General features: G+C 34.8%; 1 long non-coding RNA gene across 1 annotated transcript; it reads left to right on the plus strand.

Moving 5' to 3' along the window:
- The first annotated feature begins 8,393 nt into the window (after positions 1-8,393).
- On the plus strand, positions 8,394-8,829 carry LOC149081657 (uncharacterized). Its single transcript, XR_016193326.1, has 2 exons — positions 8,394-8,520; positions 8,718-8,829. It is a non-coding gene; the product is annotated as an uncharacterized LOC149081657 (long non-coding RNA).
- Positions 8,830-10,012: the final 1,183 nt, after the last annotated feature.

The following is a 10,012-nucleotide window of genomic DNA, read 5'->3' on the forward strand; positions in this document are numbered from 1 at the left end:
GAAAAACGATTTATTCTAGAATTAATGAAAAAAATAATTTCGGGATTGATGAAAGAAATAATTCTAGAAAAAGAAGGAAATAATTAATATTTATATGTAATAATAATTCCTATAGAATAAATAAAAGAAGTAATAATAAAGAATGAAAACTCAGAATTTTAAATAACAACTTCGCAATTTCTGACAGAAATTGTTTCACAATCAATAAAAGAATAATTCCATAATTCTGTGTGTGTGTGTGTGTGTGTGTGTGTGTGTGTGTGTGTGTGTGTGTGTGTGTGTGTGTGTGTGTGTGTGTGTGTGTGTGTGTGTGTGTGTGTGTGTGTGTGTGTGTGTGAAAGAAATTATTTCAAAATATATTGAATTACTGAAATAAATAATTAAACAATCATTTAAAGTGATTTCAGATTAAAAAATTGATCTCAAAATTAATTAACTTAATCAATGATATATCAAAAGCTTTTTAAAATTCGTGAGAAAAAATATTTCAGAACTAATTAAAATTGGTAATTAATAAAATAAATAATTTCAGAATAAATAAAAGTCTTCAATTATTTTTGTCACTATTTAACTCGGGGCCCCATTGGTCCTTTCCATTAAGATGTGAATTTTTCATTACATAAGTTGGTGGGCCGCGGGCTTCGTGGAAAGTTTCAATTTGGCACGCCGTGTATGAAAGATCGGAGACCCATGCTGCAAATATAAGCTCATTTTCTCTGCGAAAAAGAATAAAAAATTCAAAAATTTTAGGATTTTTTTATGTTATTTGTTACTAATGTCATGATTCTACAAGCAAAATCAACTGTTTTTTCTTATTTATAAGGGGGTAAGTGCATTAATATGTTATTTGAAAAATTAATTGAATCACCAAAAACTGCGTGAAACATTATTGCACGTGTGTCATTCTTTTGATTAACTTTTCAACATTTTCTATTTTCCAGGCTGTAAGTGTTAGGAAAGGGAAAAAAATATGGAAAGGATTGTCTTTGTATCAGTAATTGAAATTTGTTATTGGAATTTGAGAAATACAGTCGGGTCTTCATATAACGAATTCAATCAAGAGCTTCGTTATATAGGAAGTTCATTACATAGAAAAACCTTGTGTTATAAAGTAAAATTATGAGAATATGCGCTCCGGTAGAAGTTTCGTTGCATGGTAAAATTCGTTATATAGAGATTCTGCTGTGCTTCATCTGTAGTTTATATCAATATGAATTGTTATAATTTCTGTATATTTGAGGTTGTTTTAGAGAAATTGTCAAATTATAACGAAAAAGTAACTGAAATTGAAACTCGATTCATATTGTCCTTAAAATTCCTGATTATGTTTTTAACCACTTTCTTATAAGGACAAGATATCTCGTCTTAGAGTAGATGGATGAAATACGTTATATAGGGCTCTCTTGCTTTATCTTTCCCTCTCATCATCGTAACGTTTCATTGGTTAACCCTTTGAATTGAAGTTGATTTTTTTTATCGTTTTCCTCAATAATATTTTTTCCCATTCTTTCCCTAACTATTCCAGTTCAATGAAACCCGAAAACTTTTAAATTTAATTTTAGTCCAGTTCAATTCCCCTAAGATTCCATTTGCCCAGATTTTTCGCTAGTAAGGTAAAAGAGAATAATATGGCCATTCCAAGTTTCAGTAATTTTCGCTAAGGCCTGTTTGATGAATTGGGAAAAATATACAGGGTCTTTAATTAAAATAACACTTTGAAATGGCCATAAAAAAACTACTTTACAAAATGTTATCAAACTTGGCAATAGTTTACAGAAGGTAATGAGATTCAATTTTGCGCAAAAAAAAAAAAGTTTAAAAACTCTCCACCAGTGGGGAATCGCGCTGTATGCAAATATTATTAAACGAAATAAGACATGAAGACATCGGTTTAAAATGTATTTAATCGCAAAATCGTTGCGATGCATGTAGCCATTGCAAAACCGCAATGGCTACATGGTTTACGCAGGAGGAATGCAAATCAGAATTATGCTCTTCCCCCATTTCTTGGCCACCCCGGTCACCAGACCTCAAACCCTGTGACTTCTGGCATTGGATTACCTCAAAGCTACTATTCATGGTGATAACATAAAGAATTTGGCGGAATTAAAAAATGCGATACACCGAAATGTCCATAACGTTCCTCTTGATATGCTAAGAGCTGCTGTTGAGAACGCAGTAAAGCGATTTAACTTGCTTTCCGAAAATGATGGACGCCACATTGAACATGCTTTATAACCAGGGCCGTCTTAAGAGCATCATGGGCCCCCCCGGGCCAAATGATTTTTCTGAGGTCCTACCAGGCAAATTTTCGAAAATCTCAACCAGATCCCATCCCATTTTTGTGAGGCCCCCTTTCTCTTGAGGCCCCGGACCGTGCCCCGGGGGCCCCATGCCTTAAGACGGCACTGTTTATAACACCTTTTAGAAACGGTTAAAAACATTTTAAACCGATGACCGATCATGTCTTATTTCGCTTAACAATATTGCATACAGCGCTATTCCCCGCTGGTGATGAGTTTTTGAACTATGTTTTTTTGGGGGATTGAATCAACACCACTAGAAATATATTTAGTGTGGTGTTGATTGAATCCCATGACCTCCTGTAAACTATTACTAAGTTTGATAACATTTTGTCCAGTAGTTTTCTTTTTATGGCCATTCCAAAGTGGAACTTTAATTATAAAAACCCTGTATAATGTTAAAAAATACTTTGAAGGGATCTTAAAGGATAAAAATAATGATCCAAGGTATATATATATATATATATATATATATATATATCTCAGAAGAAAATACGAAAAAAATTGGGTTTTCTTTTTTCTTTCAAAGAGTCTACCTCTTGATCATATTCTCCCACAGGGGAAAGTGATATGGCCAATGAATTGAACAACGTACATATCAAGCAAATTAACATGCATTTTCACGAGAATGCAAACATTTAACTAAAACTAAAACTTTACTAAATTCATAAAAAAATATACGTCGCTCCCGGAAAATAAATTGCGTAAGCTTTAACTGAATTAAAATAATGAATCAAAATTCTAAAAAATTTTCAAGGGAAGACACACATTTTCGGACAGGTCCTTTCTCATCCTTCTTAGTGAATAGAAATTGAAGTGCGGGGACTAGAGACCTGGTACATGAAATTTCTGACAAAAAAAATTCTATACTCGCACATGCGCAGTGAATATAGCTTACATGGCCATAAAGTCAACCTGTCAAATATTCTGAAGAAACCTACACGATATACAGAGTTTTATACAGGTTGAACTAACAATGAATGAAGTTGAAAAAGCATTTGACACTGCACATTTTTCTGATTAACTTAAGTTGTGGAATAATTGAAAAAATACAGAAAATTAGCATAAAAAATTTATAAAAATTCATAAATTTATTCCGATAATTACTCATGGTCACCTTACTTAAACTATACATCGTCTAAATTTGTTGTGGAAAACCCGTGAGGAAAGAAGTTAAAATAAAAGAGCAAGAACTCGTAAATTTTTTCGACGAAATTTAAGATTTTGTGAAATAAGCGCCATCTTCAAAAGAATCAGTAGTATAGCAAGTATTAAGTATCATCGGTGAAATATTAATTTTGTCAACTCGAAAAGTCATTCATTTCTCATTGAAAAGAATGTAAGTATCATTTTTCCCCGACGCAAATTGAACTTACTGTTTCCAGGTTTTTATTTATTTATATTTGTGATATCTCAATATTGTGTAATTAATTCAAAGCAACAATTTTTGTTGTTATTTTATATAGGAAAAAAAATTAATTGTTACATACTGAATAATGTTTAGTGGAGTGTCAAAGACCACATTAGGGAATGGGAAGAATCGAGGTGTCCATACCGGGATAAGACAGCCATAGTCTTTTTTTACGGGCAGTGTATTATAAATAATTTGGTTTTTTTTTTCCGTTATATTGCACTCTTATATTGAGCTGCTGTGTTTTGGTTATAAAGTGAAACCTCGGTATAACGACATTCTGCGAACTAACAAAATTTTGGTTGTAGTGGGATTTATCGATATATCGAATATCGTCGTAGCGCTCTTTCCAAATAAATCATAAATTTCAGCATGTACTTTTATAGATATGAATTACAGTCATATGAGCATACACAGGGTGGATACTTTCGATCATCCATTAATTTTATACACGTGATTCCTTGTGAAAAACTGTTAAAGAAAAGTGTTTTCAGTTTTGTGATTTGACCAATAATTATGGAGTTATATAACGCATTGTGTGTGTGAAAATTCGATGACGTCACTTTCGAATCCTGCCAAATTTACCGAACATGAAACAAACGTATAACTTGGCGTTTTTAAGGTGATAGCAATGCCACAACCCTGAGAATAATCAAGAAAGCTAAAGTTTTGTGCACATAAGTTTGTTTTTCCTCTCAAAAAACTTCATTTAACAGTGAAAGAAAGAAAATTACAGCATTTTGGCAAAAGAAATGTTGATTTTGGGAAAATACTTTTCCCAATAGATCTCCTTTGGATAACGCTATACAAATCTGGTGGTAAATTTGCTAATGTAGTGGGGCTAAGGTATCACGTAATAATAAGGTTAACATTACTCTACCCTAAGAGGAAAAAGCACCAATCAAAAAAATAACCGAACTTGGCTTCTAACGGGTTGAATATTTCAATTCATTTTCAATTACCGGCAAGCCACTGCATGGGAATTTTTTTTCGTTGGGTGTTTGGCGCGTAACTAGCCGTTCGAAAACTGACACGTCACAAAATTTCAAGATGTTATAGCTCCCTTAATATTCGTCCGATCCTAAAACAGAAAACATTTTTTTGGTATTAGTTTTGACAAGGAATCACGTGTGTACGAATCACTGTGTGTACGAATCACTGTTACGCGGTCGATAGTATCCACCCTGTATAAATCTTAAGATTGAGATTATAATGCACAAATCACGTATATCAGTATCAAGGCTGGACAAATCTCCAAAAGTTTGCAGGGCCACCTCAAAGTTTCTCATGTCCGAATCAATATTTTTTTTGTCAAACTAAAACACCTAACCTAATTCTGACCTTGCGCCAGATATCAGGTTACTGAAACATTTCATGCAGGTGTCCTGTAAGTGCTAATGCGATGTATTTACCTCATCAACCGTCATACCGTAGAAGAGGTATGATTCTTTCAAGAAACAAAGAAAGAGGTATGATTCCGATTTAGAAAATGCTCAAAAGGCGTTCAAAAATTACTCTGTTCAAGTGTGTCACAAGTTAAAGAAAATATAAATTTTTATACGGTGCCCCTGTCCTTTAATTTCCATCTAGAAAGTTGTTGCCCTGTCTTTCTTCCTCCTGAAGTCAACAAAAAATTCCAAGTTTCCAAGTGCAATATTTTCTATATGAGAATTCGAAAACCGGAGAAAAGTTTGGAAACGACAGCATAAAAATGAAAGGAGCATTATCCATTCGTTTTTGTTGTTCTTTCATAATCTTTCTCCGATTTCTGAATTCAAATACCTTAGCGAATATTTCACTTGGAAATTAAGATTTTTTTCTGTTATCCTCAGGAGATGCAGGACAACAACTTTTCAATTGGAAGTTAGAGGACAAGGGGATCGTAGAAAAATTTAGATTTTTTTTATCTTGTGACACACTATTTTCACTCTCAAAACTGGTACAGGGTAATTTTTGGACGCCTTTTCGGCATTTTTTAAACTGAAATCATACCTCTACGACGGACAGTTGATGAGATAAAGGCCATATTAGCACTTACAGGACACCCTGTATAAACGCGTCAGGTATGTGGTTCAAAAAATACATGCTCCCTGTACCATGTATATACAGTGTACATGCCTTGGGAATATGGCATTAGATTTGTTCATCCTTCACCAGAATCAAACTGTAATACATCTATATTTCCATGTGAACAATGTTATTTTTCAGTGCTTTTTTTTTCAAAACTAGTTACAATCAGTTTTTTTGTTTTCTTTTCAGGATGTAAGGGAGCTTCATTTTCACTGTCCGATTTTTATAATACTATGCAATGTAGTGCAAAAGCTTTGCTATAAGCTCTATCAAATATTATTGAATACTCTCTTCTCAATCATGATTATATTCAGCCTGTAAGTATCAGAATACGTGAAGGAAATCCTGATCACAATAATAAGCTCGAAGAGTTGTATTAAAGCGGATTTCTACTCCGGAATTTGTCTTGATAAATAGTCATATACGTATATAACGACGCATTCGATCACTAAAATTACAGCATTTACAGTGACGCATATATGGTTTAGCCGACTGCTCACTACTAATTTTTTGCAGCCCTGCTCCCATTGCAGTCTAATTTTTTTTTACAACGCTCTCCTCGAATTCGCCACCCTGTGCTATAACCCGGTTGGCCTCCCCCCCTCGTGCAAGTATATGTGTGTCTCTAAGTCACTCTTTTGGTCACTCTCATCCTCACACAGAACTCTGAGTCGCTCTTTTAATCACGCACATGTTGGTACACTGGATTGGTGAATTACATGCTTTTACATGTTGTGGGTCCCTCTTTTAGTCACTCAGTGACATGGTTGCTTGCTTTATAGGTCACTCTTTTACAAATACAACGCCACAACAGGCAAAATGGCCAACGAGGTGGCTGAGAAAAGATGCCCATAATAAATATGGATGTCATATATTTCAAAAATACAGCAATCCAATTAAAAATGCAATTACAAGCAATATATATACATGATGAAATATTATACAATGCCCATAAGAATTTTGATCGTTTACACGTGCTCTAGGTCATTCTTTAGGTCATTCAAAGGTTTTCACGCTCTCTAGCTCACTCTTTTGGTCATTCACGTGCTTGCATACGCTTCAAGTCACTCTTTTAATCACTCACATGCTTCCACACTGTTTTGGTCACTCACATGTTTGCACATAGGCTAGGTCACTTTTTTGATCGTTCACTCACCTGCCCCCTTGCTCTGTAGGGCATTCTTTGTTCGTGGCTTCTCACGCTCCAAGTCACTCTTTTGCCCACTCGCTTGCAATTTCTTTAGGTCACTCACCGACCTATTCCATTAGTCTCAGCAGCAGGGCCGTCTTAAAAGCATCAAGGGTCCTTGGGCAAGGTGATATTTTTGACGCCCTACCTTTCTTAGAAATGCTTGTCCTTAACCAATTCACATGATTACTCTTGATAATTTTAACCGGATCTCATTTTTACTCTTCGTTCTTAAGAGGACCCGGGCGTTAAGACGTCACTGCTGAGCAGACACAAAAAAAAAATACGAGAAATACGAAAAGAAATACGAGAAATACGATAAACATGTTGGGGTAAATCGAGAAGCTATCCATTCTTAGAATAAGACAACCATAAGTATTCTTTATGGGCATTGTATAATATTTTATCATGTGTATATATTGTTTGTAATTTGTGTTAATTGCATTTTTAATTGGGTTGCTGTATTTTTGAAACATATGACAACCATATTTTTATGGGCATCTTTTTATCAGCCACCTCGTTGGGCATTTTGCCTGTTGTGGCGTTGTATTTGTATTTGTATTTGTATTTGTATATATTTATGGTTATACAAATTTTGCCGCCCTTCTCCCATTCTACAATGTTCTTGGCCGCTCATTCGTCAAATTTACCGCTCTAGGCGTATTTACAGCCGGGGGGGGGGGTGGAATCCGAGAAATGAGTAGCCAAACATATTAGTAGAATTGGGAGAAGGGCGGAAAAATTTTTATAACCATAAATAAATCTGCCTCTGCCGAGACAGTAAGGGACTAGGTCAGTGTGTGATTAAAAGAGTGACCTAGAGCGTTTGCAAGCACGTGAATGAGCAAAAGAATGACCTAGAGCAGTTCTAAACCTTTGGAAGCCCGCGGTCCGGTAAATCTCTTTTGCGTAAGTGAAAAATGCCCGGTCATACATACAGCTAACAAGAAATTAATGGAAAAATGAAACCCCGAATCACTCACGACCCGGTGTGACTGGTGTTAGGGCCCGGTACTGTACGCCCCGGTGGTTGAGAAACACTGACCTAGAGAGTGTGAAAGCATGTGAATGACCAAAAGAGTGGAAAACCTACAGAATGGAAGACCAGGTCAGTGAGTGGCCTAAAGCAGTGGTGTGCAAATTTTTTGAAGCGCGACCCCCTTTTTACCGGCGATCCCTACATAAGCTGACCATATGTCCCGATTTTATCCGATAAATGTGCTATGTTTCGATTTTAATTAGGCAATATTGACTTCTAAAGATATTCTGGCCTAGGCCAGGATTACACTATAACATTTTCATAAAAGTTAATTTATAAAATGAAAAATGCAACCAATAAATTGAACAGATACATTCGAGCAAATGCAACCGGTGATCTTATTGGTTGAATTTTTCAAGTTTTATCAAAGACCTTTTACAAAACGTTTATAGTGTAATCCCGGCCTATGAGCTATTGGCATTCTTATTTATTTGTTTACCCACCAGTTAAATTGCGTTTTCGCTTTGGTTTTAGCTCTAATGGTTGAACTTATGAAAAACACAGACAGGTGAATATTTAGCTGAAACAATATTGTTTGAAAATTTCGAAACTTTGTTTGAAATTTGTTGAAATTGTTTGAAACTTTATTTCGATTATCAAAAATCAGAAATTCATGCTTAAAAAAATGCTTGAAATTTTTGCTTTGAATATTTTATTTTGGCTCTTTATTGATTTTCTTTTTCTTTTTTTTCTGATGTAATACAGAAACTGGACCAGCTGCTGCAGCGACATCTTCACCAAATAAATAAACCATTAGAATGTGTAACGATGTTTCTGTATTGTTAATGAAATAAATGTGAAGAATCAAAAATCCAAATCCGTATTTGCCTTTTTTTTTCATTTAGAGTTTTTTGTTTTAAGAATCTAGTCGAGTGTCGTCTTAACGCATGGGCCCATCCTGGCACGTCCAGGATGTTTCAAGAGAACAGAGGGGCCTCACAAAAATGGAATACATATGATTGAAAATTTTGCGAGTAAGCATATAAATTTGTAGGCAAGCATTTTTAGCGAGGTAGGGCCTCAGTAAAATCTCTTGGCCCGTGGGCCCATGATGCTCTTTTAAGTCGGCTCTTTCGTCCAATTGTTTTGAATCATTCGTTACGAATCATTGTGAATTCACATTTTCAAGTATCCTATATTTTTATGACAGCAGAAAACAAAAGCATGATGCCTATCTGTTCTAAACTACTTTTTACAACAGAATTGCTGTATGTATTTTTAATTTTAAGCATTAACCACTTGCCTGACATGCCCATCGTAATCTTTGCCCCTAGAGAAAGAGCTAACGAAAAGTAATAATTTAACTACATCTGCACAAACGCTATGGCTTTATGTAACAACGATAATGATATCTAGATACATTATCTCGTAATCTAATAACATGAATACATAATCTAGTTCAGTTACAAAATCTATCTAAAAACTAGGTTATTTATATTCCATGCAAAAAAAATTCAAATAAGACCTTTTGAAAAAAAATTGATTTAAAAAACAGTAATAAGTGAATCAAAATTTTAAAACCTGAAAACCTTGATTGATGGTACTAAGGTTAAAATGAGTAGCCATAACTCGTCGAATCTCCCTCCCTCCATCATTACCCTGCCTATTCTACGAGCAGTAGTGCCAGATGTCATAGCTGAATAAGTGCGTTAGGTTGGTGATACCTTTGGTTCACCTGACGCCATTTAGGTCGCAAAAGGAATGATAAAGTTATAGTAACTGGAGTCCAACCAGGATTATCCAAAATAAATGAAACAAACGAAAAACTTCACTACTATAACTCAGTATTAAGGGATTAGAATGATTAAATGCGGTTAATTATGATAATGAGTAATTTTTATTTTTTTTGACAAGGACTTCGCTTCATTAGAGCCAATGGGCTAACCACCAAGTACATACGTTCATATTTCCAGTTCTATCATGTTCATAGTGCAAAATCAATGTTCAAGTTCATTGGAATATGAGATCAAATCCTATCCAGAGAGTGCAGCCATTATCTT

The sequence above is a fragment of the Pholcus phalangioides genome, unplaced genomic scaffold (genome assembly GCF_987345545.1).
Source record: "Pholcus phalangioides strain wild (caught in Gottingen) unplaced genomic scaffold, Ppha-v1.0 ptg000009l_1, whole genome shotgun sequence".
Lineage (NCBI taxonomy): Eukaryota > Metazoa > Arthropoda > Arachnida > Araneae > Pholcidae > Pholcus > Pholcus phalangioides.